Below are 16,528 nucleotides of genomic sequence, written 5' to 3'. Positions count from 1 at the left end.
AAAATTACTACTGTATTACCCCAGGTTACACAAGGTTTGACATAATTCATTAGAAGTATTTGCCTAACAGACATTCACCTTTATACAGATTTAGAGTACAATTTTGGGGTTTTTCCTCTCCTCCTCAACGCTAGCATGTTAGCACATTGACTGCTGACCACAGAATTGTGAAGATTTATACCCTAATAAGTCTCATTAAAATACCATGTAGATTCTTTAGACTTCTAGAACACAACATGAAATCACTTCACCTGAATTTGTTTTCCTATGAATTATAAGCATCATTCACTATAACCCTTTAACTGCAATATGCCTGTTTCCCTCCACCCCGCATCCAATGAGCTATTCAAAAATCTGTTACTGAGCTAATTTCATCATTTCAGGATTGTGGTGTAACCTGTTCAGCTCTAGGGCTGAGGGTCCCCTCCCCCCCCCCCCCGTGTAACTTGTTCAAGACTTGTACTAGTCTGTTTTTGTGAGAGCATAATAGAAAAGCTAGCAATGTTTCCATTTTTAACATCTAACCTTTGGTCTATCTTCTGACAACTGAATAAAACAGATTTAAATTCTCCAGCTAAATCCTGTTCCTGGGCTATTAAATTCCTTCCAGTATCTTAGGTCAGATGTCTTTTTGCATCCATTTATTTTAAAAAAAAAAATCTTTCACTGGCTTTATTCACTTCCTAGGTAATCCTTTCCTCACAATGCATTTTGGATTTATTGGGTTGGTTGTCCTCTAGAGGTCATGGAAGGAGAATACAGGTGAAGTTGCCTTGGATTGTGGCAATGACGTCTTGTGGCAGTGAGTGTTCCAGTTAATGTATAGTGTTAAATAAGTATTTCTTTATCAGTTTGGTGCCTTTCAGTTTATCCCTTTAGGTATACAATTACAGTCACATAAGAATAAGGAAAAAAAGTTATCATGACCCTCTTTTTTAAAAAAAAGAATCCAGTCCTTCCCTTCTTTCCTCACATCACTTCTGTAACCCATCCCTAGGTGAGAGCCAAAGGTTAATTGTGGAGAGCTGGTCAGGCTTTACACTGACCAACTGGTAACCACTCATGTCCTCAAACCATCTGATTCCATGGTGCTTATTAAGACAAATATGAGTCAGTATCAACTTCATTTAAAAATATCAAGTTGGGCTAGTATTATTAAACTAAAACCAAACTAACTATTAAAACAAGGTCAAATTAATAGGTTGGTCGCAGTAGTCATTGTTTTCATTAGTGATGTGTATGATGGAGTAGAAGGGGTTGTAAGCATTTTGGAGGACTGGATTAGAATCCAAAAGAAACTTGACAAATTCTCCAGTTTGTCTGAAATCAACAAGATGAAATTTAATGGAGACAAGTGCAAAGTATTCTACTGATGAAGGGGGAAAAAAAATCAAATGTACAAATACAAAGTGAGGAATAAATGGGTAGGCAGTAGTACTGCTGAAAATAATCTGAGGGGTTATAGATAATCATAAATTGAACACGGGCCAATGTAAGACCATTGCAAAAAAAAATACCAGTATCATTCTGGGATCTATTAACAGGAATGTTGTATGTAAGACACAAGGTAATTGTTTCACTCTATTTGGCACTGCTGAAATAGTGTCCCATTTTGGGAGCAATGCTTTAAGATGGACAGACTGGAGAGTCCAGAGAAGAGCAACAAAAAAATGATAGGTCAGGTTTTCTAACCTAGCCTCCGAGGAAAGGTTAAAAAACTGGTCATGTTAAGCTTAGAGAAAAGATGACTGGTGGGGCCTTGATACAGTATTCTAATATATTAAGGTATTTTATAAAAGGATGTTGCTCAATTGTTCTCCATGTCCACTGAAGATAGAAAAAGTAATAGCTTAATCTGCAACAAAGGAGATTTGTTAGATGTTAGGAAAAAAACTTGTAGCTATAAAAGTTAGTTACGTACTGGGATAGGTTATCAAAGGTTGTGGGAGCCCCGTCACAGGAGATTTTTAAGAGTAGGTTAGACAAACACCTGTCAGGAATGGTCTAGGTATACTTAATCCTGCCATGGACTGGAGGATTTTTCAAGATCCCTTACAGCTTTACATTTCTAGGTATATGAAAATATTGGGTTCAAATTCAATCAATTGTAGTTAAGTCAGATTAATACAACCAACCCTTATAAATTCTAAAATGGGACAATCTAAGACACAGGTTCTCAAACTTTGGTCTGCAAGCTCCATTCAGGTGATCCATGGATAGGTCCCTCTAAGGTATGCATGTCGGCAGCCACCCACCTAATTAGTGGAGTTGCACAGGCATGGCTCCATTAATTAGGTGCCTGGACTCTGGAGAAGCACATGTAAGGCAAGGTGGTGGCCTTGTAGGGAAGAATAGGCAGTAGGCAGCAGGGGGTGAGAGGAGTAGGTGGGTGGGAGGGAATTTGGGACATGCACGGCTGCAGCAGCCAGAGAAAGAGGCAACTGTCCCCAGCTCCAGGGCTGGGGCTGCCAGGGAGAGATACCTCTTCCTTTCCAGCCTCAGCTCAGGGGCTGCCACAGATGGGAAGAGACACCCCCTCCGCCCCAGCTCAGGGGCTGCCACAGCAGGGAAAGAGGGCACATCCATTGCATTAGAAAGGTACATGACGGATATTAAAATACGAGTTGTGTGCTTTTCTTTGTGGAACAAAGAAGTTAATCGTTAAATTTTTTTTAATATAGCACTTTTATCCAAAGCTCTTTACAATAGTTAGCTAATGATACAAAGTATATTTGGAAAGATCATTAAATGGTCCGCCAAGACCCTTAGCAATTTGAGTGGTCCATGAAAATAAGATGTTTGAGAACCACTGATCTAAGGAGCTGGGTGCCCTTTTGGTTGTATACCCCAAAGAATTTTATCAAACAAAAAAGCCCCACAATCAAATCTAACTTGAGCTAGTTTAAAAAGCCCTGAAAATAAGTGGTCATCTAGTATTTAAACATCAGAGGGGTAGCCGTGTTAGTCTGGATCTGTAAAAGCAGCAAAGAATCCTGTGGCACCTTATAGACTAACAGACGTTTTGGAGCATGAGCTTTCGTGGGTAAACACCCACTTCGTCAGAGGCATGTCTGTATATGCATGCATCTGGCGAAGTGGGTATTCACCCACGAAAGCTCACGCTCCAAAACGTCTGTTAGTCTATAAGGTGCCACAGGATTCTTTGCTGCTTGTTTAAATACTAAAATGACCTCAGAGCCAATAATAAAGCTTCCGCTTTACACTTCAATGCTTGTGTAATGGCCAACCCTTCCTTCTAACCCTGCAGAAATAATACAGACTTCAGCAGAACCTTTTATGGTAAGCATAAGTTTAACTCTTGTGTACCAAAATTTACATATGCTATATTACACATGTTACAGAACAGTAATGAAAGTTTGAGACAATATTTAGGGCATGTTAAACATTGTGGAGGAGGAGAGGAAACTAATACTGGCATGGAGACCCAGTGAACTCTGAATTAAAGGAGGCCCATATCCTGAAGGGATATTCTCTTTTCCTTTCTGAAGTTTAATGTCATTTGCAGACTGCAGGCTGTTTTGTTATTTCAGCTGGGACCCTGACAGTAGAAGAAACAGCCAAAAGATCTTGGCCAGAGGTTTGAGTGTTGGTCTGCTAGAAAGATGTGCTCTGCAAACCCCCTACAGTGGGATAATTGACTCACATGCATGCTTCCCACAACTCCTAAAGGGGGTGTCCCACTATGGACAGTGTAGTGACATATGATCTTGATACGTGTCTATACAGACATGTATCAGAGGGGTACTGTGTTAGTCTGCATATGTTTAAAAGCAACAAAGTCCTGTGGCACCTTATAGACTAACGACGTTTTGGAGCATGAGCTTTCGTGGGTGAATACCCACTTTGGATGCATGCATATACAGACATGCTTGCACACAACCACAACCAACAATTGTAGAATAAAGACAGTGGGACATCTCATTAGATGAGGACAAGATATAAGGGCTCACAAACTCTTCATCTCTCAGATTTCTAGACTCACATGGAACTGCAATCAAGGAATCAGATGTTGTTGCTGACAGAGCACTTTGCTAGCAGGCCTCCTTTCAGTTCAGGGAGAGACTGGTTTCAAAGGCTGGAGTGGCCTGATTTGCTGATGTCATGATCTCTACTCACCCAGGAAATCAGAGTTACAGATTCTGTAACATCTGACTTTACCCTTGATTCTTGTGGTTTTCAATCATTGCTTACTAGGCCTTAGAGCACCTCCCTCCAAGGCCTTTGAACAAATCAGGTGCAAGGCCAGCCTTGAAGCCATGCAGCTTGGTCCAATAAAATTCAAATTAAGTCATCCTTAGCTAGCATCATTTTTCATAAAGCCCTGTTTGAGCCACCATTTATTCAGTATTTTTCATACCACAAAGACTCATGACCCCACCCCCAATTCCCAATGGGAAAAAATACTGAACATAAAACCTTTGAGGGCACTGGTGTGTCCTTACCTGGGTCCTAAGGAGACACGGTCACCAGTGTCTCCTTAGGACATTAAATGCAAAATCTTACACAACCACTCAACCTTCTTCCATCAGCAAAATTAAAAGTAACTTTGGGCATTTTCTGAGTAGGGTCAGAAGGAATGGATTTTTAGTTAGTAAATGATGATTTCACTGTAAACACACTGACGAAGTATTTCCATCAATAATTGAAAAGTTACTAACAGGCAAAGGAAGAAAGATGCTGCTTGAAACTTGGAGTTGGATTTAAGGATATTTACTTTGTACTTTTTGGCATTTGAGGTTTACATGTTTTAATGGTTGAAAAAGTTAGCTTCATAATCTCAAAAGCTACTGATTGATTATATGACCTGTCCATAATCTCCTGCAACTGTGAAGTTTTATTAGAAGAAAATGCTTAAAAATTCTGCCAATTATAAAAAAAACTGCTAAAACTTACTCATGACAGAGGTCAGTTTTCTTACTGAGAAGTTACAGCAATCAGTTTTTCACGTGAGGGCATATGATTGCTTTATACAATGCCATTGCATTTTAATTAGGTTAGACTATGGCTTTGAATACACTGGGAGGCGTGGGCAGAGTTGACATACTGGCCACTACAGCTAAGCCAGTATGGGTATTTCTTAATATACCACTGGTAACAGCCAGAAGCAGATAACTAACTCTCAGAGCTGAGATGAAATTCTATGCAGTGAGTGCATGAGGTACAGTCCCTCCTGGGTCTTCCTCTGCCTTGATGCTGCTTACACCTGCACCCCGTCCTTATTCAAGGCTGGGCCTATGGGCACAATGCTAGCCAGTATTTTTCCTCCCTTCTGACACAAACTAGCATGTCCAATCCACAGAAAATTCTTATGTTTAAGATATTTTCATCCTAAAACAGTCAAAATTAAGATTGAAGTGTTCCATTGATTTCAATGGGATTTTTTACATCTTCCATTAAAATTTCTGTTGTCAACACCCCCCCACTCCAAACTAACCAATAGTTAACCAGGGAAGTTTGACAATGTATTTTTTTTCATAAACACTTAATACATAGGCTACCTTTTAATCAGCACAGGAAATGCCCCTGCTCTCACATCATGCAGAATAGCCTGCAAGTCCAGTTATCACTTAGATGAGTTACCAGAACAATTACAGGATCAGGCTCATCCAAATGAATTTTGGAATATACATTTGAAAATAAAAATCTACATCTTAAACATGCATTAAACACAAAATATAAACAGTTCAACCTAAATACCTAATTATTCTTTCATGAATCAGGCCTTGAGGAAGAAGAACGCTATCATGTGTAAAGACAAACCTGTTCCTCCAGTTGTTTGTCATGGTTATTGGACATAATAAACTTAGTGTGCTAAAGGCTATAATTAATCTCTACTAAATCAACACCCCTTCTATGATAGCTTGTCTACTGAGCTGTCTAGTGACTCTTAAGTCTTTGGTAGATAAATAGTGATTTGTTATCATCAGGCAGCCTGTCTTTCCATCTCATTTTCAATAAGATAGAGTAGCTTTTCTATACAGCTTGTCCTAGTCTGACAGTCTTTATTACCACCCACTGTCCCATAACATTGACTTACTGTCACCACTCTGTAACAAGAGTTCTGGGATCAACTTCCTGCATGAGTTTGAACAATTTTAGATTCTTCTGAATCCAATTATTCTGTTCTGTCTGAATTGCTCAGTGTGTTGTTTTTAACTAGAGGAGGGTAGGTAATGGCAGTGTTCCTCAGCTCTCCATTGTGAGATCTTAAGAAGAGAGGATTGGGGGGGGGGGGGGGGAAGAGACAGAGGAGCACAGAAGTAGTCTTATGACCAGTCTATAATCTCAGTTCCTGTAATTTTTTTTAAAAGGGATGTTATTGAATAATGTATTGTAGTTGTTTCTCCTCTAGTGAGAGGAATTGGTCAAGAAGAGTTTGATTTTTTTCCAGGAGTATTTTATACCTATTAAACTTTATAAAATAAAACATACTAAGTTGAAACTTTAGCAATGAACTATTGGTGAACCCTTCTGTAGGCTGTATAAGCCTCTCATTATTATTTGTATTCTGATATGGCCCAGGAGCTTTAGTCATGATTCAGGACTAACATACCCACAAGGAGTTTACGTTCTACCAGACAAGGTACAATAGGTTGATACACACAGATGTGCAACAATGAAACTACACAATTTGACAAAGAGACCTCAGTTCACCAGAAGCCTAACCATTGGCAAACTTTTTGAGGCATTGTAATAGGATTTATTTACCACTAGAGATCCCCTTGTTGGTCTGACTAGGGATTAGGTCTGTCTGGACTGATACCCCCTTCTGTCACTCACTTACATCACAACTTCTCTTGTTCACAAGTTGCAATGCTGCTGCTTCTTCATGTTATCCCTCTAGCCAGGTCACTATATACATTTCCCTACTGTGGTACCAAAAACACCTCACAAGATCTGCTGTCCTAGTGAGCCTTCTTAGTCAAGTCAGTGCAGTTTATCCAATGATTAGCAGGGGAACCCAAGCCCATGTACAACTCCAGGTTCTAGCCCAAGGACTCTACAATCAGCATTCAAAATCTATATGGTTTTAATCCATACAACCATTTTCTTGAGTTTCTTTCTACTGTTCTCTGTAAGTGCTCTTCATAACCATCTATTCAGGTAAACACCTAGTCTCTATACCAGCATTCCAGATCTTCTAACTTGCCCTGATTTCCTCTTTCTCACCTGATTTTCACATAACAGTTCACTGTGCTGTCTTCCTGACTTTATACAAGCCCTGCCTGCTTTTGACCAGATGGGCTCCATCTTCGATTAGTGCTTGTCACTTCCCCGGATGCAGCCTACCAGGTTAATTAGCCTATTCTGAGTCACCTTCACACATTCAGGGATGACATGGAGTAAACAGCTCATCACAGGCAGGATAGAAAAGGAAAGCTTAATTTGAAAGAGGATAATGGAGTAGGTGCAAATATGTTTACAGGGAGCACTTATCAAGTGTGAGGGGCAGTGTGGGAGAAAGCACAAATCTAACAAGTGGACGATACATCAGCATTCTGGGCAAGACTGCATTTTTCAAAACCAGAGAAAAGTATGTTGAAGTAATCAAGACATGACATGATGAAAACCTTGGAGGAGAGTTGTGCCTGGATAAGAGAGGCCTTATCTTAGAGATGTTATGCAGAAAAATCAGCAAGATTTAGATATAGCCTGGATGTGAGGATCTTTACTGGTGAGAGGTCTGAGCTGAAAATGATGCTCAGGTTATGGCCATGAATGAAAGGCAAGATGTTGGTGTTGTCCACAGGGACCAAGAAAGGAGGTAAGAGGGAGGGGAAATTCAGAGCTCTGTTTTAACCACATTGATCTTGACCTGGGTGCTAAACATCCACAAAGAAACATTAGAGCTGAGAGAAGAGTTAGGGGAGGGGGCTGTCCATGAATATTCATTCAAATTTAAGAAATTATTTCTATGTGTAGAATATCTTGTTAGATTTCCATGACACTCCAGTGGTCAAGCTTTGCTGGCATGAAAATTCACAAAATGCAAGATGAATGCTAAAACATCCACCAAAATCAAATTTTAAATTGTGGATTTGACTGCAATAGTCTAAATTTGTTCAGTGCTGGCTAGTTACATAAGTCACACATTCAGGAAACAGAAACAATAGCATGTAACTTATGCAAGTAACCAATAAAGTACACACTTAAAAGTTCAGATATTGAAGGTTTGCAATGTACTGTTTGTTAGCTAACAGATAAATTTGGGAATTTGCTCATGAATATTTTGCAAAGAGAGAAAGTGATTTTTAGTGTCTAATTTATTCTTTATTAAGAATATTGATATGTGATATATATTTCTCACCAATCCACTAGCAAGCACATTTCAAATATTTGCCATCAGCAAATCAAGATTCAAAAGATACTTTAATTTATTCAGTGCATAAGGAATCAGTTTGAGGAATTCATAATTTCCTAGATTGTTAACTTCAGTGCAGAAACTAGGGGTAAAATCCTGGTGTCACTGAAGTCATTAGGAGTTTTTCCATTTATTTCAGCAGGATCAGGAGTTCACCTGTGTCTTTACATAGCATCTGGCATAATAGAACTCCAACCATAACTGGAGTGCCTGGGTGCCACTGTAATATAAATCTTTAATAATCTGCTTGTGGTTAGTTTATCAGCAGAAAGTGAGGCTGTATTTTTTAAATAGTTTATTCAAATTATTCACTCAGGTGAATAAAATATTCTCAGGTATACTATTATATGAAATATAATAAAAGCTACAATCAAAATAACTGAATAAAATACAGATGCACCTTATTTTTTTAATTAGGGTTGTTTGCCAACTCTCTAATTCACAATGGGTCTCCTCATCATTAGTGAGAAATAAGCACAGTTCCATATATGTAGTTTTCTTGGTCTGTCGCCGTGTATTATATTTGTGTTTATTACTAAATGTGGCCCTTAAGCTATACAAGGGGCAAGACCTTTTGCTACATCTAATGGAGATGGAGAGGTAGGAAAAGAACTGGCTTTCAGACACTTTTCTGCTCCTCTGATGCTGGGGCTAGTTCAGTCTTGGTATAACTTAAAACTGCCTAAGGGCTAGGCTAACAGTTCCCTAAAATTCCTCAATTTTGTTAAATCAGTATAACTTTTGTTTAGACAAGCCTGTAGCAGAGCAGCGACCCCACCCTGGCCTGGAAGGGATTAAAAAAGCCAAAGAGGCTGTGCAGAGCCCCAGCCAATCATGGAATGACTTATTGGGAGCCAATCAGGTGGAGGCTTGAAAACAGCCTATTAGGGCCAGGCTGAGCCCTATAAGAAGGCTGCAGGGTAGAAGAGTTGAGTTGTCCTCCCAATCCCACCCTGAGAAGAAGTGGCTTTTATAGAAACACTTAAGACAGAGTAGTGCTGGGCAGGGTTAGCAGAGGCTGGAAGAATTCAGGGCTAATGACTGCCAGACTGGGGCTCTGACACAAAAGGGGTAGGGGCTATGGGGTAAGTGGCCTGGCAGAGTAGGCAGTAGAAGAGAGTTGGAGAATGGCAGTAAGTAGCTACAGCTAGAGCAGCAGTGGGCAAACTTTTTGGCCCAAAGGCCACATCTGGCAATAGAAATTGTATGGCAGGCCATGAATGCTCACAAAATTGGGGCTGTGGTGTGGGAGGGAGCAAGAGGTCTGGCTGGGGCCAGCAATGAGGAGTTCAGAGTGTGGGAGAGGGCTCTGACTAGTGGTGTGGGCTCTATAGGGGGACTGGGGATGAGGTGTTTGGGATGTAAGATAGTGCTCTGGGCTGGGGCTGGGACTGAAGAGTTTGGTGGGAGGGGGATGAGGCAGGGGTGCAGGCTGAGGATGAGGGGTTTGGGGTGCAAGAGCATACTCTGGGCTGGGATCAAGAGGTTTGGGGGATGGGTGGGCGATCAGGGATGTGGGGGGAGGCTTAGGGGTGCAAGCTTTGGGCGGTGCTTACCTCAAGCAGCGAGATTATAGCCCTTACTCTTTAACCTCAAGCAGTGGCATATACCTCCTATGCGGAGCCATGGCTAGGCAGTTCTGCAGGCACTGCCCTCACAGCTCCCACTGGCTGCAGTTCCTGACTAATGGGAGCTATAGGGGTGGTGCTTGAGGTGGGGGTTGGCATGCAGAGTGGAGGCCCCTGGCTGCCCTTGCACATAGGAGCTGAAGAGGAGGCCATGCTGCTGCTTCTAGGAGCTGCATGGAGTGGCCCCAGAGCCTGTTCCTGGGTGGGAGCTTGAGGGCTGGATTAAATGGTTGTGCTAGAGGGTTCCTGGGCTGGGGCCCAGTGTAGTGGGCAGGCCTGTGCTCTCTCTTCTACCCTCTTGCCAGTGGTGAGAGTGACTAAGCCAGACTGCAGTTTGCCCTTGGAGGAAGGGGCTAGACTGAGGACTGCAGTGAGCTACTGAGGCAAGCGATAAACTCACAAGCTGCCGATTCCCTATAAAGGTGGGGAGAGCCAGCAGACTGGGCACAGACAGAGGGCTTTGTCCAGAAGCAGATGTCACAGTCCGGGAGTGATGGGGGTCTGACAGTGGAGACTAAGAGTAACGCGGGGCGAGACACCACTAGTGAAGGTGCTCTGCTGAAAGATCTAATTCCCAAACCAACCAGCAGGAGGCGCTACTGTGGTGAGTCTGCACCCTGTTCCAAAGCCTTTCACATTTTTTGACTTTTCAGAGTTATTTGAAAGTTTCCTTTAGATAATACTCTGTGCTTAGTCCCAGTTAGGTTGTTAAATTCATTGAGGTGAATAGGCTAGGAGAAGAGCTCACATCTCAGATTATGAGGACCAACACCTATGCCACCAGCTATTACTTTGCCAAAAACTGTCTTTGGCCACACTGGATTAACAATACATCTGCTTACACTGTGACAACTGTTTCTTATTGTAGCCAATCTTTACCCAATCTAATGTAGTTTAATAAATAATATTTAATTTAATTTGACATATTTTATTTAAATAGTTTCTTGTCTTTATTATGGAAGGCATATTACTGGCTCATCTCAAGGTGAGTGGCCACGACTATGTGTAGTTAAGTTTCCATATAATATGTAGTAGCACTTACGATATTTCATGATGTGTGCAAAACTTGATTTCTTTCCTTTTCTTAATTGCTGGGCATGGAAAATGTGCTGCAAGAGTCTCTGTGCACTAAAACTACTTGGCACCTTCCTGGTATATACTACACTTAAACTACAAGTCTTAACTTGTTTCTGAAATGGTACTGAACAAGGTTTGTCTCCACCTACACCGTTATAGTGAAACTATCTAGCACTATTGCTGACACCAGGTATGAGCAAGGGGAGATCTTCCTACTTTAGGCAAGACCAAAGATGTTAAGTGACTGGCCCAAAGTTAGTCAGCCTGTCAATATCAGAGCCAGGACTGGACAATAGGAGTTCCTTCCCTTAGTCCTGTGCTTAATTCACAAGAATGCACTTGATCAGTTCTCATATTTGCATCAACGTAAATCAGAAGCTTCACTGAAGTCAACTAAGTATCGGTGTAAGACTGACATGAAAGCACAATCGGATCCACTACAGCGCATAAGAACCAAATTCTTAATAAAATGATTCTATATATGAAAAACAAAGTGCATGAATTTAAATATTTAAGAGCAAGGTTTTCAATGGATTTCTTAATGGGTAAATGATACAAAAATCCTATTTATCAATCCAAATGAAAGTGACCACATTTGGATGTACAGACACTAAACTGGATACAACTACTACTTGCATATGTATATTTGAAATCAGGATTTTAGTACAATGGGAGCTAGTTTTGCAGATTTTTTTTTGAAGCTTTGGTTTGAAAAGTTTGACCAATATCCAAATAAAGAAAATACATAAAAAATCTACCTTTTAACACACTTTCATTCTGTGTATGTATCACAAGGGTTTCATCAAAGAGTAAAACCTTTTTATTTGTATGGCTAGTTTTTGCTATATATATCTATTTTTAATTGCAGAATATCTGGGAGATTATAGCCCTTAGTCTTGAACCCTGAAACAACTTCACAATTATTTTTAAAAGCAAAAGTTTCATATTCATTCAATCCATTGAGTATGTTGACTGATGCATACTCTTGCAGGACAGTGATGTGATAGTTTATCCACTTAAATACCACAAGGGGGCAGCAAGAGCTCTTAAGTATTGAGCAGTTGAAGCTGCAAAAAGTTAAGAGGAACCTTATGTTTCAGATTCTGAAGGCTGAGTCATGCAGTGCTTAATTTGTGCCAGGGCTTGCAAGGGCTGAGCCCCAGCATCTCTGGGCTTGGCAGTTCATAGCCCCAACCCCTCTGGGCTTGCCATATCAGTTATGAAAGTACAAAAATTGCTTGAGCCTCAACACCAAATTGAGCCCTGGCACCTCTTTCATTACAAATTAAGCACTGGAATCATGATTATTACTACAGTCATGATCTAGTATAGGAAATAGCATCAGATAAATGGTTCTCTTTCTGTAGAAAGTAATCCCAAACCTTCACACTTATACTTGGAGTGACAAGCTTGTTGTATTAGAATATATGACATTGCATCAAGTGAGAACAATTTTCAGAATGTTGATTTCACTGTTAAAGTCTAATAGAAGGATTAATGGGAATGAAGAAACATTATTATAATTGAATATACAATTATACAGCAAGCTTTATGTCAGCATGTCTGTGACCATAAGGCAAAACAGGAAAATCCTTACCTGAGACCATTTTAACTGATGTGCTGAGGGCTGTACCCACTTGGGGTTATGCCACTTATAATAGGTGATGCTACTCCCATAAACAGGAATATCACTGTTTTCAGTCCCAGGGTCAGTTTTGTCCCATTTTTTGTGAACTCCAGTCTAGCCACCTAGAAGAGCCATCCAACCTGGTGAAATTGATAGTTGGCTAAGTATATTTGCATTTCAAGAATCTGCCCCCTCCAGGCTTGTCGCACACTGACACCTTGTCCTACCTGCCTGAGCTTCTAGACCCTGATCCAGCAAACCACTTACACACATGCTTGAAGTTAAGCCTGGCCAATGCGGCTAGCAGCAAATATCTTCTCTAGGTAACTGGGCTGGAGTTACAAAAACTAAACCAAAAATCAATGTTCTGTCCTAAAATGTAAGTCAATGGGGTTCATGCTTCTGCTTAGATTTAACCATGTGCTTATTAATTTACTGAATGAAGGCCACAGCAAGACTATACCCTTTCTATGAGCCCTCCCCCTATTAAAATCACACCATTCATTCTATTTTTAATATAATGAAAACTTCTGGCCCTTATGGTTACTGAAGTTTGAAAACATGACCCAATTGTACTGTAAAGCTTCAAAAACCAGAAGATAAATAAGCCTAGAAGGTATAGGTTTTTTTTTTTTTTTTTCAAGCCAGTCATGATTGTAGGGGGTGGGCTTGATTAATCATTTTTGCTTGAGGTTAGCAATATTGCATTAAAATCAACAGGAGTATTTTGATTTGGCCATGTACTGATCCTCTGCACAGGGGTGATTTTCACCATATAGGAGTAATATCCTAAGAATCTCACTTTCTATAAGGGCCTGATCCAAAGCCCATTGGATTACTTCAGTGTACTTTAAAGTGCTTTAAAAAAGAGACTTTGCTAGTTTTGTGGTTCAAAATTTAGCCAATAAAACATTAATGTAATTTGTAATGCATCAAGGAAGACAGGGTTGTCTTCAAATACATTCCCTGACTGTCTTGTTTAAAAAGCAAGTATTGCAGCACAAAAACTGACTCTAAACAAAAGTGAAATTGACTTTATTTTCACATTTCAGTTGGGAGAATGAAAATAAACAGTGGGCATAAATATTGAAAAGTTAGATTTTTAAAGAGTATTCCCTTTAGTAGTGTAAGATACAATTAGCAATATAGGCAAGACATCTGTTTGCTTTGGTAATAAGAATTTGAAGAATAAGTCATAAGACGGTCATCTTTTGACATACCACTGAAAAGTTTAAATTGACTGAAAGCACAAAATGTTTGAAATAGGATTATACGGTTACTACCTAAAAGATGGTAAAATTACCCATTTTGCCTGTGTGCAACAATAGGGTCAGAGAAAACTTGTGTCTAGGTGCCTACAGCTCTAGCTGCCAAAAATAGTTGCTAGCACTATTTATTTTCTGAAGGTCAAGTTATGAAGGTCATAATATACAAGCATTTGAGTTACACTAGTAGTGATCTAATTTCACTCTATGCAATTGAATTAAATCCATCTAATCTGCTCCAATATATTTATGCCTTAGGAAGTAAGAATTCATTAAATTGGTTCTGTGGCTTATAATTTCCTTTCTATATTATGTCATTTTCCTAATTTGTACAATAAAAGGAAATTATACATTTATGTCCATCTCTATAATTTGCTCATCTCTTAGGCACAGTAAATCAACAATTATTCATTAATTAAATAATGTTTATACTGGCATATGTGGTAGAGTGTGATAGCAAATAGCTAGACCAGAGGAATATACAGTAGATGAGTTCTGAATATGAAATGACAAAATTACAAAAAAAAAGTTGGGATTTTCAGGAGAGACTAAGAGTTGCAGCTGTAGAGAATGGCAATGCTGATGAGTTTATGAAGTTATTTGTAATGCCACATTTTCAAAAAGGCACAGGTGATTTTTCACCTATAGTTTGTGGGTGCAAGTGCTATAGTTTTGGAGACAGATACTCACCTGGAAGTCAGTGGAACTACACAGACTAATACCAGCCAAACTCCAGCCATTGATGTTTAAACACTATCTTTATAGACACGTCGTCTTCATTATATCCAGATTTGCCATTTCCCTCAGTGAGGCTTCCCTCTGCTTGCAGCTCCAGGAGCCTGGACTTGTCAGTCATCAAGAGGTTTGGACTCTCCTTCTGGGAAAATTCCCAGTTCAGTATGTCTCCTGGCAGTTTCAAGCGTGTGCAGACCTCCTGCTGTCTGGAGTTACAGCTAGGAAAGCATTTAGTTACTTGAAGCTTTGCCTTCCCCCTTTGCCACTCCAATCCCAGGCATTTTTCTTGGCAGTTTCTGGCCTTTTAGAAATACTTGGCTCCCTAGCCTGCAGTAGCTCTCTACATGTGCTGGGATTCAAATAACAATTCGGTCAATCAAGAGAGAGACAGAAAAGACCTCCTCTCTGCTTAATTGCCCTCACTCTTACTGAGAGAGAAACTTTATGACTGCTACTGCTCCAAGTAAGCTCTCACATCCATGAGAAACTCTTTTCAGCAATCCCTGACGCAGTCCCTTTGCTAGTTCCTGTTTAAAGCTAAAGTGCAGCAGCTCCCCAGCATGAGGTAGAATGGAAGGCATAGCTAGGGCAGAGGGTAGCAGCCAGAATGGAATTCCAGCAGAAGATCCCTCCATCATTTAATTTCCATTTATAAGCCTATCTTCAAATAATCTTTTACTACCTTTTGCACCTTCAGCCACAGTTTGCTGGTCAGTTCTCTTCCTAATCCCATCCCCTTCCACAACTATTACATGCTCTTCAGACACCATGATTTTTAACCAAAGAGTACTCTATATGGCCACTAATGGACTCCAGGGACTGATCCAAAGCCCAGTGACTACTGGGAACCTTTCTCTTGACTTCAGACCAAGACAGTGGTCCTCTTTAACACACGACTTCAAATGATGGTGAGCCAGTGGTTCCTGGAAATCATAGTACATTGGTTCTACCATAAAATGTGATATCAAACCTTTGAACCAATGTTATACAAATTTGTCCACCTCAAACCCATACAAAAAAGGAAGGGATTCAAAACACCCTGAACCACCAGTTGAAGACTGAAACCATTGTCTAAGTCCTAGAGGACCAGAATTGTAGGTTCGTCCATCAAGAAAATAACAAAGCATTTTTTAGTGTTTATGAAGGTGAACATCCTATTCAGAGCATCAAGCTTCCTAATGGGGTCTTTGTAGTTCATCATCCAGTGAGTGAGCAAAATAGAAAGTCACTATTTCCATGTTTCTAATCTTCAATTGCACTAGTGACTCACATGTTATGCCATTTTGGGCCAGTATTTTTAATTTAAGGCTCTACCATTCTGCCTGGCTACAGCTCTGAGCATTTACCAAAATTATAACGATGCTGACGGCCACATTACAGAAATGGGACAACTGACTGACTAATGACAATTTGAAATTATAAAATAATACATGCTTTCTCTCCCTATGTTTGTTCATTTATCTATTTTGCTTTGAGGGATGGGTGAGTGGAGTGCTGGTTCATTTCTTTTGGAAAAACTTATTTCCCAAAATATTGTATGGAAGGAGCAGTTGATATTGTGGGAGTGGGATTAGGAAGTAAATAAGGGAAATTCATCAGGACTAGTAAATAGCAGAGAGTTTACAAGCTTAGAAACTTTACTAATTAGTAGCAGTGCTCTTTTTGGACATAGGATTAAAACCTTGGGGCCCAGGTATCAAAAGAATTACTGAAGTAGGGATATCCAAATCACATTTAAAATTTGTCATAAATTAATACACAAACAAGTACTACAAATTAAGACCATATAATATTCCAATGTGCATATATTGAA

This window comes from Chelonoidis abingdonii, chromosome 19, assembly GCF_003597395.2.
Source record: "Chelonoidis abingdonii isolate Lonesome George chromosome 19, CheloAbing_2.0, whole genome shotgun sequence".
Classification (NCBI taxonomy): domain Eukaryota; kingdom Metazoa; phylum Chordata; order Testudines; family Testudinidae; genus Chelonoidis; species Chelonoidis abingdonii.
This window is presented reverse-complemented; position numbering follows the sequence as displayed.